At 37.8% G+C, this 16,902-nt stretch overlaps 1 non-coding gene across 1 annotated transcript; it reads right to left on the reverse strand.

The window, feature by feature from the left end:
* Positions 1-481: 481 nt before the first annotated feature.
* LOC120074812 lies at positions 482-588 on the reverse strand. The gene has a single exon (XR_005481093.1). It is a non-coding gene; the product is annotated as a small nucleolar RNA R71 (small nucleolar RNA).
* Positions 589-16,902: the final 16,314 nt, after the last annotated feature.

Here is a 16,902-nt window from a genome sequence, read left to right on the forward strand (position 1 = left end):
ATTAAGAGACCGCCAACAACAACAGTCAGATAAAGAAGAGATGGCAGAGCAGCCTGGAAACGGAGCACCAAATGAAAAGAACGTCATGGCGAATCCAATCCTTCTGGCTAACGATTGCAATAGACCCATTAGGGACTATGCATCACCAAACCTCTATGATTTCTCTCTAGGAATCATAAGGCCTTCCCTTGGTGAAAGAAGATTCGAAATGAGACCAATGATGCTGCAGATGATCTAGACTGCAGGACAATTCGGAGGACGGCGTGGCGAGGACCTATAAGGCCACCTCTGAAGCTTTATTGAAATTTGCATTACTTTTGTGTTCTCAAATGTCTCTGCCGAAAAAGTTCAACTAACTTTGTTCCCATTTTATCTTTGTGATCAGGCAAGAAAATGGGCATATTCTCTCAAGCCGGGAGACTTCATAGGAACAGGTCGTAGAGAAATTTATGAAGAAAATTTTCCGCCTACTGAGAACGCTAGACAAAGGAAACTCATAACAAATTTTGAACAAGACATGGACGAATCACTCAATGATGCCTGGGTGAGGTTTAAAAGGTTGGTCTGGGACTGTCCACACAATGGTTTGTCAGACTGCCTTCAAATGGAAATCTTTTATCGTGGTTTAATCCCTACTTTCGTTTAAGGGACGCTACCAATGCGGCAGCTTGCTGGTGGTCTTCTTGACAAAATGTATGACAAGGCTAAGAATATCTTGGATGCACTCTAGAACCACGAAGATTGGAGGGAGAGCGATTAGAGACTGAGAATCAAGGATAACGACGCAAGTAATGGTATTTACTTCACTACAGAATCAGATGACCACAATGATGAACTTAATTAAGGGAATTGCGATCAGAAGCCCAACACCGCAAAATGGGCAAATCAACACAATTAGTCAAAACACCGCAAGGTGTGCGACTTCCGGTGATGGGCACGTAATTTGAAGAATGCCCACAGAATCCACAGTCTATTTACTTTGTGAAAAATAATCCCTTTTCGAATACCTACAATCCCGGGTGGAAAAACCACCCCAATTTTACATGGAAGAATCAACAGTAGAATTTCCAACCTGTGGTGCAAAAAGAAGAGCCACCAAGATTCTTCCCACGTAACAACGGTCAGACAAGCAATCAAGCAAGTAACTCACAACCACCGTAATCTTCCTCCCTAGAAATCCTATTGAAGCAATATATAGAGAAAAATGAAACGGTGCTTCAAAGTCAGGCTACGTCCATCCGTAATCTAGAATTACAGATGGGCAGATTGCAAGTGAGCAAAAGAACAAACCGCAAGGAGCTTTGTCGAGTTCAACAGAACTCCCATGCAACCCGGGGGGATCAAGTAAAGTGCAATGTCAGGTTATGACATTGCGAAGTGGGAAAACTGTGGAGGGAGAAAAGAATGAGCTTAGTCAGACAGCTCCTATTACGGTAAAACCTGAAGTTGTGGTGACGCAAGAAGAAGAAGAAGAAAAAGAAGCAATAGAGCCAGAGGTTGCATCGACCTCAAAGCCAACTGAGACAGGAACCGTGAGAGTGTAGTTACCACCTTTCCCGTAGAGACTAAAAAAGAAAAAGAATGAAGAGGTACAGTACCAACGCTTTCTGTCTATGTTAAAATAATTACATATTAATATTCCATTCAGTGAAGTGATTGAGGAAATGTCTGCCTATGCAAAGTTTCTGAAGGATATGATAACCAAGAAGAAGGGAGCTGGTAAGTTTTCCACAGTGACTTTAATGAAAAGTTTGAAATCAATCATTCCACCGAAGATGAGCGATCCTGGGAGCTTTACTATACCTTGCTCCATAGGAGGACTGTACATTGGGCAAGCCTTGTGTGACCTTGGAGCCAGTATCAATTTGATCCCTCTGTCGATCTTTAAGCAGTTGAATATGGGGCCATTCGTACCCACGACCGTGACTCTCTAACTGGCCGATCGATCTTTGGTGCATCTAGAGGGAAAGGTGAAGGATGTGCTAATCACCATTGATAAATTTATCCTACCAGCCGACTTCATCATCTTAGATTATGAGACCGACAAAGATGTATCCATCAACTTGGGGCGACCATTTTTATCAACATGTCGTGCCCAGATTGATGTGCATAAAGGGGAGATCACTTTGAGCATCAACGGACAGAAGCTCAAGTTCAACATAATTCGTGCCATAAAGTTTCCTGACGAAGAAGACCTTTATGACTCAGATGACGACCAGAATTTGATTGAAGAAGAAAAGTTTGATGAAGAAAATGAAGAAGATGATGTCAATGCATCTGTTGCTGCCTATAACGCGATCATAATAAAAACAAGCAAGGAAGAAAAGATGATCGCAAACAAAGAAGAAGAGCCAACAGAAAAAAGAAGATAGAAAAATAACGCAACCATCCCTAGTAGAACCACCAACACTGAAATTAAAGACCTTACCGAATCATTTAAAGTACGCATTTTTGGGACCGAATGAGAAGCTGCCAGTTATTATTTCTTCTGCACTTAACGAAGACCAGGAGAATGCGTTGATGAGCATTCTAAAGAAACATGTACAAGCTATTGGCTGGACGCTCATCGACATTCGAGAAATTAGCCCAACGTACTATATGCACCGCATTCGTCTTGAAGAGGACCACAAGGCAATGATCGAACATCAACACAGACTCAACCCTGCGATGAAAGAGGTCATTAAAAAGAAGATCATTAAATGGTTAGATGCGGGCATTATTAAACCTATAACAGATAGCACGTGGGTCAGCCCTGTGCAATGTGTGCCAAAAAAGGGTGGCATGACAGTAGTCTCGAATGAAAACAATGAACTAATAGCGCAAAGAACCGTCATTGGGTGGCACATTTTCATGGACTATCGCAAGCTGAATGCGGCCACAAAGAAAGATCATTTCCCCTACCGTTCATTGATCAAATGCTAGACCGTCTAGCTGGAAATGACTTTTACTGCTTTCTAGATGGATATGTCGGGTACAACCAGATTATGATAGCTCAAGAAGACCAAGACAAGACCACATTCACCTGCCCATATGGTACCTTTGCTTTTCGCCACATGTCGTTCGGCCTCTGCAATACGTCAAGCACGTTCCAAAGGTGCAAAATGGCCATCTTTTCAGACTATCTTGAGAACTCTGTCGAAATCTTTATGGACGACTTCTCTGTTTATGGGAACACTTATGAAGTCTGTCTAGCCAACTTGGACAAGATACTGAAGAGATGCGAATAGACGAATCTGATGCTTAACTGGGAAAAATGCCATTTCATGGTAAAGAAGAAGTGTTGGGCATAAAGGTTTCCTAGGAATGGTTGGAGGTGGATAAAGCAAAAATCGAAGCAATTGAAAAACTTCCACCTCCAATAAGTGAAGGCTGTACAAAGTTTCTTGGGGCACGCTGGATTCTACAGACGCTTTGTCAAAGATTTTTTGAAAATAGCACGACCACTAAGTGCGTTATTGGAAACTGATAGAAAATTTAATTTTGACAACAATTGCCTCAATGCATTAAGAGTTTTGAAGAATGCGATGATTACCACACCCGTGCTAATCACACCTGATTGGACACTTCCTTTAATGTGTGATGCAAGCAGGTATGTGATGGGAGCAGCTTTAGCACAGAAGATAAAAACAATCTTGCATCCCATCGCATATGCGAGTAAAATATTAAATCCTGCTTAGACAAATTATACCACCACAGAGAAAGAACTTCTGGCGGTAATTTTTGCGTTGGAAAAATTTCGACCATATCTGCTGGGGACAAAGGTACTCATCCATACTGATCACTCGGCAATAAAGTACTTAATGATAAAGAAGGACGCAAAGCCGAGATTGATCAGATGGGTTCTTCTCCTTCAAGAATTTGACATAAAGATAATTGATCGAAAGGGGACGGAGAACCAAGTTGCAGATCATTTATCTAGATTGGAGAACCCTGAAGTTGACCACAATGAATCAGAGGTGAGTGCAGTGTTCCCAGATGAGCAGCTGTTCCATATTAAGGAATTTCCTTGGTATGCTAACATAGTCAACTATCTCGTTTACATTGAAATTTCCTGAAGACTATACCTACCACCAACAGAGGAAGCTCAAACATGAATGCAGACATTATTATTGGGATGAGCCGAACCTGTACAAAAGAGGGGTAGACCAGATTTTGTGATTATGCGTACCAAATGCTGCTCAACAACACACATTATCGCAATGTCACGACTCACCTTATGGTGGGCACTTTGGCTGACAGCGCACCGTAGCTAAGGTTTTATAGAGTGGATTCTTTTGGCCTACATTGTTTAAGAATGCAGCTGACTACGTAATGAAGTGTGATCGGTGCCAACGCACAGGTAACATTTCATGGAAACATGCAATGCTGATGAACACCATTTTGGAGCTTGAATTGTTCGACGTGTGGGGTATTTATTTCATGGGACCATTCCCTCCCTCGAATGGTAAACATTATATTTTATTAGCCGTCGATTATGTCTCCAAGTGGGTAGAGGCAATGGCATGCGCTGCAAGTGATCCGACAGTAGTCTCTCAATTCCTGAAGAAAAATATTTTCACTCGTTTTGGCACTACACGTGCCATCATATGTGATGAAGGGTCCCACTTTGTCGATCATAATATCAAGAAGCTGCTGCACAAATATAACATTCTCCACAAAGTGGCCACCGCATACATCTGCAAACGAATGGTCAGGCCGAGGTGTCCAATCGGGAGATTAAGCTGATACTCAAGAAGGTAGTAAGGCCTTTACGAAAAGATTGGTCAACGAAGCTTGACGATGCGTTGTGGGCATACCGGACTGCATTTAAAACACCCATAGGTACGTCCCCATATGTGTTGGTATTTGGTAAGGCGTGTCATTTGCCTTTGGAGCTGAAACATAAGGCACTGTGGGCGGTAAAAAAGCTGAATTTTGATTTGAAGAAATCAAAAGAATCGCAAAAAATGCAACTGGTTGGGCTAGAAGAATGGAGGATTAACGCATATGAGAACGCGAAAATTTACAAGGAACGCACCAAGTGCTGGCACAACAAACACATATGCGGTAAGTACCTTCAAGTCGGGAAAAAGGTCTTGCTCTTTAATTCATAGCTACGGCTCTTTCCTGGCAAGTTAAAATCATGCTGGTTCGAACCATTCATCATTAAGAAAATATTCCAACATGGTGCGGTGGAGCTGATTACTAAAGATGGGAGCCATGCGTTTAAAGTTAATGGACAACGAGTAAAAGCGTATCATGGAGAAGGCTGGCATCGCCAAGTCGAGTCCATGGAACTAAGAAACCTTGGATGAAGAAGGAAGTAGGTGGTCCCTACACTATCAAATGATCGAAATTCATCAGAGACGTAAGTTTTGGGAATCATGGAATCTTCAACTTTTCTCTACTACCCTGAATTTTCATTGCACCATATCTTTGCAGCTTTATCTATTCTTATTCTCTATATATATAAAAAAAAATGTTTTTTTTGTTTAAAATCATTTGACCCTCTCACTGTTTTTTTCTTACAACGATTGAGGCACAGGATTGCGGAGGTGTTACACGAAGCAGCAATTTATCTTACTCCGTCACCACAATCCAAAGAAGATAGATCGCTGCAAAGAATGATGCATCAATACATAATGCGGGCGACAGCGCAAATTTAGGGGTGTATTCTTCCTTATCTCTATTTCAAATTTTGCACTATCACATCACATTTTAGTCTTAAAAGTTTTATCATCGCATCCTCTTTGACTGCCGCAATCATTTAATATTGATGAAGTTAGTTACTGCATATTGTCTCTTTGCCAATTATGATGTCAATGATGAACAACATGCTTCTATTTCTTTCGTATATACTAAAGTCAACTTAACTTTAAGATAGTCACCTCATAAAATATTTCTAGAAGTTAAGGGTTTGTTAGCTTTCTTTCAATCTCTCTTTACGAAGCTTTCAAAGAACATCGCATGACTTATCTCAATCTTTTGGCAATGAGGACATTGTCGCATTTTAAATTTGGGGGTGAGGTATTTATTTTCGACCTTGCTAGTTTCTAAAAAAAATTGAGAATAACAACTCCACCGCCAACGCAATGGGAAACCCATGTTGATAAGAGTTGAGTTGTGAAAGACACTTACTCGTAGTTGGATGTCCGCATGACACACGTGGGGGCAAGCCAAAACAAAAGTAAGTCACCAGAATCAACGCATAAATAAATGACTGCAACTCCGCTGCCAAATAAATATGAGTTTAGTCTGAGAAAGAGTGTATTGCTCGAAGTTGGATGTCTACATGACACATGTGGAGGCAAGCCAAAACGAAAGCAAGGCACTTGGATCAGCGCAAGGTTAGAAAAAAATAACAACGTCAAGAATATGCAAGGATAAAATCATCTGACACCTCGGGGAAAGAAAAAAAAATTGAAATAAATCATGCGATGTCCCAGAAGTTAATAAAGTTTTTTTTTTTAAGGTTAAGCTTGAAGTCCCTAGGTCTTAGAAATATTTTAAGAAGAGATTTGAAAAAGGCTTAAGGAAACTTTGGTATATAGGATTTGAACGAAGTATCCATGAGAAATCTAGGAAAAGAACATTGTGGTCGACTTGCTAAAGGAAATCTTTAGCTTATGCTTGAGGACAAGCATTGTTTAAATTTGGGGGTGTAATAATGAGCAGAAATGCACGTTATCATAGTGCTAAGTTCTTAAACAATGTTAGCTTGCGTTGATAAAATATGTTAAATTGCGTCCAAAAAGCATTAAGTTTATTATATTGCGACCGCATGCATTCATCGCATAGGAATAGTTGATTTTTGTGTTTTTATGCAGAATATGTGTTGACACAAGGAGAAAATTGCGATCATAGGAAATCATTGGTCGAAGCACAACATTACCACAAGGCTTTGCGGTGATTGTGCTTGTAAATATTTGCTCAAGAAGGATTGCCGCAACCTGGTCAGCGCAACTTGGTGGGCGCATCTGGGTGAAAGGTATAATTAATCATGATGGGGCAAAAAGTTGATGACAATCGAATCCGAATTAAGTTGACAGCCGCTAACGAACAAGTACATTCAGCTTTTCGGTCACAAATATTTAGCGGATCAGTCAGGAATTAAAGTCGTCCCATCTGTACAATCATGAGAGAGAAGCCGCCTTTCATCCTAGAAGTTCTATAAATACCAAAGGCATCTTTCAAAAAAGGGGTTCGGCAGTTTTTACGAGTTCAACGTTATGTTTATAGTTTAGCCTTGTTCTTAGATTTTCTTTCATTTTACGGCGGACGTGAGAGAATAAGGTTTGTGCCGACAGATCGATCCGATAAGCTTGGGAGAGTGCCGGAAGCTACCAAAACAGAGAGAGGGCTGACGCCTGTAGAAGCAGGAATATCTCCAGAACCGAATAGAGATTGACAGTGTAAAATCCTCGGTTAGCAAGGAATTGCTACCAGGCTTTTTACCTTTATCTTCCATTGTTATTTTGTACTCAAAACACATTATTAAAAATGGAATTTCCTTCTCTATATCTATTCACTCTCTGTTATTTACGCATGAGTAGCTAAATCTGTTGAATGGGTTGAGAAGCATTTAGCCAGCACAACTGGGACTCTTTATTCTATGCGATTATCTTGTATTATGTATGCTTCATTCGTTCATTAGAGATACTCGGGAGGGTAGTCTATGGATAGCAATTCAAGACCTTTGGGTTTCTTCCATCTGGTGGCGGCCCCTTACTCTCTCTCTATAAAAAAAGCCTGCGGTTCGGCTGCGACTGAACCATCTCTTCAACTTCTTTACCCGGAAGCAAGCTAGCCCCCTATGTTGGTTGCCCCTTCCAAACAGATCAATCTTGTTGAGAGGTACTGCCCAAGGGAAAAGCAAAACGAAATTCGGATAGGATCGGCTTGGGAAAGTCAGGTTAGAATCTAGGCTCAGAAGAGTCAGATTAGAACGCATAATCAAGAGATAGAAGCTTAGGAATAAGCACTATTTACTATTAACGCATCGCATGCATCCTAGAGATAGGATATGATTGTGTGCAGCCACCTTGCCTTTATGCATCTTAATCATCGCATAGGACAAGAGTAGAGACTTAGGAATAAGCTCTATGGACAATTTTACATTCAACACATGCGTCCTAGACTTAGAAGCATCGCATTTGCATTGGAAAATGACTTGTTGTGCATGATTGTAGCATGATCGCATAATTTGACGCATTCCCAGGTAACGCTAGCTAAAGACCTTCTCAACCTGTTCATCCGCATATTCAGTGCCTCTATCATGCAATCTGACTTTTTCTCAAGTCCGCCGCATTTATTTATTTTTCATCATCGGAAACAACAACCTCAATAACTATTGATTTATTTGGTTACCACAAAGTTTTCATAAAAATTACCACCGCAACCTATTTTCACAAGTCCCTGAGTTCGACCCTAGACTTACCAGGAAACTCAGTGGAATTTACACTTGGATTCTGCTGAGGAAACTTGAGTGCTCAACGCAATTTCACCATCACATATCATCCATAATTTCACTTCATAAAATAACGCACTAGGGAGCTAGGAGTTCAGCTACACAAGATGGAATTCACTCATTCTCCGAAGCAGGGGTAAATAGATAAATTGCTTCCTTGAAGGCTGATTTCGGGTCTTAAACAATATGGCGCTACACTTTCTCTTGGCTCAAGATGGGTTTAGTCATAGTGAGACTATGATCTATTGTTCATTAGAGGAATCAGTGGTACTTAAGGAGTTAGATATAACTATAGGGGCAAAATGGTAATTTGGCTCAACTGTACTTACGAGCGATTTGTGAAGGGTCATCATGTTGTTGATTGGTTATATCCAATGGATACAAAAATATATCTGTAGTGTGAAGAGTGCAGTTGTCGGTCTTTAGTGGAGTGCCTGACAATTAATGATGGTGGATAATGTGATTAAAGAGTTTAATCAGTTATTCACATACTATTGGATCTTCAAGCTACAGGTCTATGGGGTCCCCTTGATAGCGCACTGGATTTAAGTTAAGAATTAGGTTTTGGGTTAATTTGAAATATTCAAATTAAGAAGAGAGAATTTAATTATATATGATATAATTAAATTAATTCAATTATATACAATATAATTGACATAATGTATTTGATATGTTATTGTTTAATTGGAAGAATAAATCTTTGAATATGATTCAAATATATTTTCTATGAATAAGATTCATAGTTATTAAATTTAATATAAATATGATTTATATTAAATGTTATAAAATAGAGAAAATGAACTATGATTTATATATTGTATATGATGCACTATTAAAATTATAGGCCGAAAATATAATATGATAAATTAGTTATCATATTTATTTATAATTTATTAATTATTTGATAATTATCTTTTTTCTCTCTAACTACCCTTGGTGGGTAGTTATTTATTTTTGTGGTAAAAATTGGGGTAAACGGTTTTTTTTTCCATTAAGAGACAAGGATACACGATCGAATAACTACATGATAAGGTTGAGAGCCTATGCGATGGACTCGTTTCTCTAAACGATCAAGAGACTTAGCTATACGATAGCCTTGCTTCTACTCGATCATCTTCCTCCTCCAACTCCAAACTTCCCTCTAACCAAAATTAGCTAGAACCCACCACTCTTGGATTCTCACACCAAGAATACCAAGGTCACTAAGTGGTAGTGTCCATGTTGGTTTGAGGATCGAGTTGTTGTTTGCTGCTTGTTCGTGACTTGTTCGACGCGTTCATGAACAAGTACGATCGAGGGATTAACTTGAAGAACGATTCTTCAAAAGGTATAATCTTTAAACTTTATTTTTATTTCAAAAGGCATGCTGTAATTTAAGTTTTATGCATAATCTGTTCTTGTTGACTTTAAATGTATGCGTTTAATCGAAATGGGATTTGGACGATCTACTTCTGCTCATAGGGTCTCTGTCAAAAGAGTTCCTTCAAGTTATACGTGCATGAAGAGCTAAAGTGGACTCTGACCACCTTGCCATACTTTCATTGTCAAGGATCCCTAACATCAGTGGAATCTAGGTATCTTACAGTACCTTCGGTACCAACATTGGAGTAGGGTTTATACAAGGCATAGACATATAAATGCATAAGCATATACAAAGTATGCATTTAAAATGATTGAACTTCATGATTTCATAGTAACGCGTGATGCCTTGTTAAACATGGAGTATGCTTATATAATTTCCTTAGGAAACTTCCATCATACTATACAATATAGCATAGGCTCATTGTAAAACGCATGCTAAATTCATGAATAACTTCAACATTAAAAAAAATTGATTATGCATTCAACATTCATTTTTTAGGCATGCGTTGGAAAAATCATGATATAAAACATATGAAATAGCTATGCGTTGAGATTTGTTTATGAAAATAACGTTGGAAAAACATTTATTAAAACTTGTCACTCATAGTCTTGGGCTACTTCCGCCCCTCGGTTGATAGGCTTTTCCTATAGGCATTTGTCTTGTAACATTAGGGAATACTTGGGTTAACGCCATTAACTATCTTTTGAGATTAACTTAAACAATAAAGATTGACCTTAAACTTAAGGTAACCATCACACTCATCATCACATTACACCTTCTAAAGCATCTCATGCTTAGCCAAATTTACTTCACATTTGGCTTATGGGTGCCATGCAGCCACAAGTGTTTGCTTATGCCTTAAGACATGCTTACCGTGCTAATGTGTCGCGCTTTTGCGCACGCGTCTCTTTTCGACTTCAGCCAAAACTCTCCTCTGCAGCCGTGCATTCACCCCTTGCACACACCTCAAGCGTGTACGCTCATATGCTCGTCAACGCCCCAACTGGAGCTTCCAGCTGCCTGCTTATTCTTCGTAAGCAACTGCCTGCTTTTTCCATCACCAATTTCCAGACTTTAACTTTCTCGCATGAATAACTTAAATTCCAGACATTAATTCAAGAAATTTCCTTCTAAAAAACTTATTCATAATTATCTTGACTTCTTTACCTCAAAGTTTGAGCTCTTTATTCCTCCTAACGAACCCAGATTTCATCAGCTTTTTCACTTTGCTCGATCAGGTCTACAAGCTCTTGAAGCCTTAGAAAATTCTTCAAGTTCCAACCCAAAATCAGAGAATTTACTTTCGACACCTTCAACCCTCTTTAACCTCGTTGAAGTTTCTAAGTCAGCTGAAATCTTCTCCCTTAGCACAATTGGATCAACCAAGTTAAGCTCTTCTTTCAACCTCTCTTATATACTTGGGAGTGCATGGTTATCATCTATGTATAACATGACAGCTAACCCACTAACATGTTAGAGCATCTAAACACGACAGTTGTCCCACTAAGCTCGGTGATTAAGTTGAAATCTTCCATCTTCTCACCAATGCCTACATTATTAACCATCGCATTGGCTAAATTTGCAGCGCATTCCCTTCTCTCGACCAACATATCTCAGCCTTTGTGTCACACCTTCACGGCTTAAACCCACGCATGAACGCATGCTGCTTATCAACACTTCTAAGCCTCCACTTTACTCTTCAATGTCCTCTTAAGCTTATACACACGCCCTTGTCCGCCGCATAAGCTCGAATCGCTTGGCCATTGCCTCGCAAGCACTACGTCAGGCTTGGCTCTTAGTCAACATACGTCTTATGTCCCGCGACGCATCTAGCCATTGAATTAACATCTCCCCTGCGACATTCTCTATGCATGTACTTTCTCGAACTCACCATGGCTCTCAAAACCTATCTCACACAACCATTTCTCCATCTTACCACTAGGCGTCATTGTATCCCTTTCTACCCGAAAGCTTAAGCTTCTATACTTAGCATATTTTCTTTCCCTTCATCCAACTTGCCTTTATTATTCTCCACTTCCTACACGTTGATTAGATCCACCATTTGGGCGCATATACAAGCAACACTTAGAGGTTTTCATCTCCTAGCCTTTCAAATGCAATTTTCATTAAACATACTTAGTGCATTCTTTTCCATTATTACTAATACATTCTTAAACACATAATTAAGAGGACTTAAACTTAATTAAATAGTAAGACAAGTTTAGAGGTTCAATTTACCTTCCCCTTAAAGAAATTTCGTCCTCGAACTTTTCCTGGGACTCCTGTGAACAGGTATGGATATCTATTTCTCATATGATCTTCAACTTCCCATATAGCTTCCTCAATCTCGTGATTTCTCCACAAGACTTTTACTAACAGAATAGTCTTATTCCTTAACACTTGCTCTTTCTTATCTAACATCTGAACTAGTTCTTCCTCATAAGAAAAATTTTCCTTTAATTGGACTAGTTGCTCTCGGAGAATGTGAGTAGGGTCGGGTACATACTTCCTTAATATGGATACATGGAAAACATCATGTATCTTGGATAATTCAGTAGGTAAAACTAACCTGTAAGCTGCTGGCTCTACGCGTTCAACTATCTCAAAGGGTCCTATATATCTTGGGCTTAGCTTATATTTCCTACGAAATCTAAGCATCCCTTTCCACGGAGACAACTTTAGGGATACTCAATCTCCGACCTCAAATTCTAATTCTCTTATCCTCTTATCTGCATTGCTTTTCTGTCCTTCATGTGCTATTTTTCAGATTTTCTCTGATCAACTTAATATTTTTTGATGTTGCCTACACCAATTATGGTTTTATTAACTGGCATTCACCAACCTCATTCCAGCAGACTAGGGTTCTACAAGATCTTCCATACAAAGCTTTATATGCTACCATATCGATGCTGGAATGGTAACTATTATTATAAGCAAACTCTGTCAATGATAAATGTGTATCCCAACTACCTTTAAACTGTAATACACAAGCTCTCAACATATCATTTAGAGTTTGCATTGTTTGTCCGTATGTGGATGAAAGGCTATACTGAAATGCAACTTAGTACCAAGTGCCTTTTGCAAACTAGGCCAGAACTTTGAAGTGAATCTTTGATCTCTATCTGATATATTAGATACTGGAACTCCAAACTGACTCACTACTCGATCAACATATAACTTAGCTAGTTGGTCAAGAGTAGACGTAACTTTGACCGGCAAAAAAATTTTCGTCTTCGTCATCCTATCTACTATTACCCAAAATAGCGTTATAACCACTCGGAGTTCTAGGTAATCCAAACAGAAAATCCATAGTTACATGTACCCATTTCCATTCAGATACTGGAAGTGGGTTTAACAAAACTGCAGGTCTCTAATGCATTGGCTTAACCTGTTGATAGATCAAACATTTTTCTACACAACTGGCTACGTCTTTCTTCATCCTTGACCACCAATAAGACTTCTTTAATGTTCTGTACATCTTGGTGCTACCTAGATGCATAGTATAGGTTGAATCATGAGACTCTCTCAACACTACATCTTTCAACAGTTCATTTTTAGGAACATATAGCCTATCATCTTCCATCAAAGCTTCATTTGGTCTCAGTATAAAATTTGATCTCTAGAGTTGTTTAACTTCTTCAATCAATTTACTGAGATTATCATCTGTCGTTTGAGCTTTGATGATATCATCTACTAATGTGGGTCTTACCTTGAAATGGGTTATCATTTCTCCCAAATGACCCACTGTCAGGGCTGCATTAGCTCTTTTGAACTCCATTAGCAACATTCCCTTTAAAGAATTCAACATGCCTCTGGAACAACTTGATTTCCTACTTAAAGCATCGGCTACTACATTAGTTTTACCTGAATGGTAGTCAATAGTGCAATCATAATCTTTTAGCAACTCCATCTATCGTCTCTGTCTCAAATTTAACTCCTTCTGATCAAAGATATATTTCAAACTCTTCTGATCGTTGAAGTGGCACTTCTCACCATATAAGTAATGCCTCCATATTTTTAATGCTAGCACCACAGCGACTAATCCTAGATCATGAGTAGGATAATTACCTTCATGTTTCTTCAGTTGTCTGGAAGCATAAGCTATAATCTTACCATTTTGCATCAATACGCATCCCAATTCCTGCCTAGATGCGTCATAAACTCTTTTCTTGGTACTGGAAGAGTTAAGATTGGCATAGTTACCAATCTTTGTTTCAAATCCTGGAAACTCCATTCACAGTTATTTGTCCATTAAATTTTAGCATCCTTTCTAGTTAAACAGGTAAGACAAGTTCAGGGGTTTACATCCCTAAACTATGACATTTTAGAAATTTAGAGACCAAAATAGAACACAGTTCATAGTTCAGGGACCAAAGTAGTATTTAAACCTATGTTTTAAAATATCCCTAGTTTGACACTTAATCCTGTGCATGTATATTATCGGAATCAAAATGTTAGAAGTTCATATCACTATTTTGTATGGTTTTGGACGATATATTTTCTTCAATCCCTTCCACACTCTCATATGTTAAATGGAAGGGAGTGATTGTCAGGGGGATATATATTTAAATATTGATTAAAATTCACTTTTAATCCCTAAACTTTCATGAAAATAACAATTTAGTCCTTGAACTTTTATTTATAACGACTTAGTTTCTTCGACTTTCAATTTTGTAATAATTTAGTCCCTAAACTTTAGTATGTAACAATTTAGTTCTTGTACTTTCAGATTTAAAACAATTTAGTCCCTGACGTTAAAAATCATTAAAATTTGATGTCAATTTTTATTATTTTGTGATGTAAACTTTGTATCTTAAAAATATTGAGTCTCTAATTAGTTTATCGGTTTATTTATACACAAAATCTCTTTAAATCTTAACACAGGGGCTAAATCGTTATAAATTTTAAAGTACAGTGATAAATTTATTACATAGTAAAGTTCAAGGACAAATTGTTATAGAATTGAAAGTGCATAGACTAAATTGTTACAAACCAAAGTTAAAAAAACTAAGTTATTACTTTTATGAAAGTTTAGGGATGAAAAATAATTTTTAAATTTTATGCTTTCAATAACTAAATATTTATGTCACATTAGAATAAATAATTCAATTAGAGAAATTGAAATTGTGGGCCACAAAAACTATCAGGCTAATTGTAAATCTAGCAATAGTTTTTAACGTTTGTATACCTGAAAAAAAATAAAAGAAATAAAAGAAAGAATTTGATTCTTAAACTTTTCAATTTTATGCCTACCAAGTTTATAAACCATAAACATGGCTAAATAAATCCATAACTTTCAATCTTATATCCATAAACTAGACCCATTTTTTAAAGACTTCGTTTGACAACCATTTGAAGGTCATTTGATAACCACTCGATTATATATATATATATATATATTTAATTTTTTTAAAAAACGAGTCTAGTTTTCTTTATTTTTATTTTAAATTTTATAAACGTTTTTAAAATTGTTCAGAAAATTTTCCTTAATCCCTAGAACGTGCACTAAAGGTGGGAGACAAACACTTTACACTAGGCCAAGAAGATAGATCCACTTTACCACTGGGCCATGAAGACAGATCTTGTTAAAAATGAAAACAATTTCTAAAAGTGATTTTCCTTTATGAACATCAATTAGCAAACATATTAATTATTTAAATACATCAACAGACAAACATCAATCAATAAGAATATTAAATTTTAAACTTTCATTCGAAAGAATATTAAAATTTGAAGAACATTGATAAGCTACTAGACATCAGTCATTTCTAATTTTTAGAATATAAAAGTTATTCGACATCAATTAACATTTATTTTCAATAGAGTTTAAATTTAGTATATCAATTCTAATTGATATACCAAATTTAGGTTCACCTTTGTCAAGGGGATCTCCCTTGTAAAGTTTGTATCACCAAATTTCAAACATCACATTTGTAGTATTATATTTCTTATACAACATTTAGTGTATCATAATTTTAGTATCACAATGTTATATCACATTTCTTATACAATATTTTATGTATCACAATCTTGTGCATTACTGTCACACCCACGCCCCTAGACCACCCTCTTAGCCTGGAAGAGGGATGCGATTGCAGCAGTTATCAACCCTTGAGCTGACACTTACTGCCTAATGATTCTTGCGGAAAACTCTGATACCATACTATAACTTATATACAGCGGAATGATTAAGTCAAGGAGATAAACTATAACGGATTAAGTAGGCCCATCTTTTATTACGATAGTGAAATAATGTTTATACAACTTAAGGACTTAACAATAAAGTTTACAACGACAACCGTAAAAACCCTCCAGAAGTGTAATTGAGGCACGTGGTAGACCTTAACCTTAACAGCACCCTGGAACTCCTCATCTTTCGCTATCTGGGGGAGGGGGGGATTAAGAAAACATTTTGAAGAGTGTGAGCTACTAAGCCCAGTGAGTTGTTCTTTTTAAGATGAAATTCATTTTGAAAATCATCATTTTGGGAAACCAATCACATGTTGGCACTCACACTGAACTCAAGTGCAATCAATGGCATAATCACGCGGCTATTAATTTGTATTCCAATATCAACACATAGCAAGTATATCCTATCATCAATCAATGCAATCACCTATGGAAACCTTCCTATGACCCCAATTCCCGCCAATGTGCACATCGACCATTTTATTTATCCCGCTAGTCATACTTAGGTACTTGACCACATTTCCCACCGATCGTCACCGACTATAATTTCCCGCCGACCGAAGCCGACCAATTTTCCCACCAAGCACCTTTTGTTAAGCATGCTAACCATATCCCGGGCATAATCACAGTTTCCATAGTCACATACAAACAATATCATGGCTTTACAATATTTACGATGCATTTCTCTTCTAACTTAAGTAAATATTCACAATGGACTCTACTGTACTTTCTGACTAACAAAGCACGTACTATTCACCAAATATACTGAATTTACCTAACTATCATGCTAACAAATGATGCTCTGGAGTGACATACATTCACCACGCCTACTAACCTAGCAAAATTATCATGCTAGTAGGGATGGTATTTTCTCATGCAACATAATACGCACAACATCTACTGA

This window comes from Benincasa hispida, chromosome 3 (assembly GCF_009727055.1).
Source record: "Benincasa hispida cultivar B227 chromosome 3, ASM972705v1, whole genome shotgun sequence".
Lineage (NCBI taxonomy): Eukaryota > Viridiplantae > Streptophyta > Magnoliopsida > Cucurbitales > Cucurbitaceae > Benincasa > Benincasa hispida.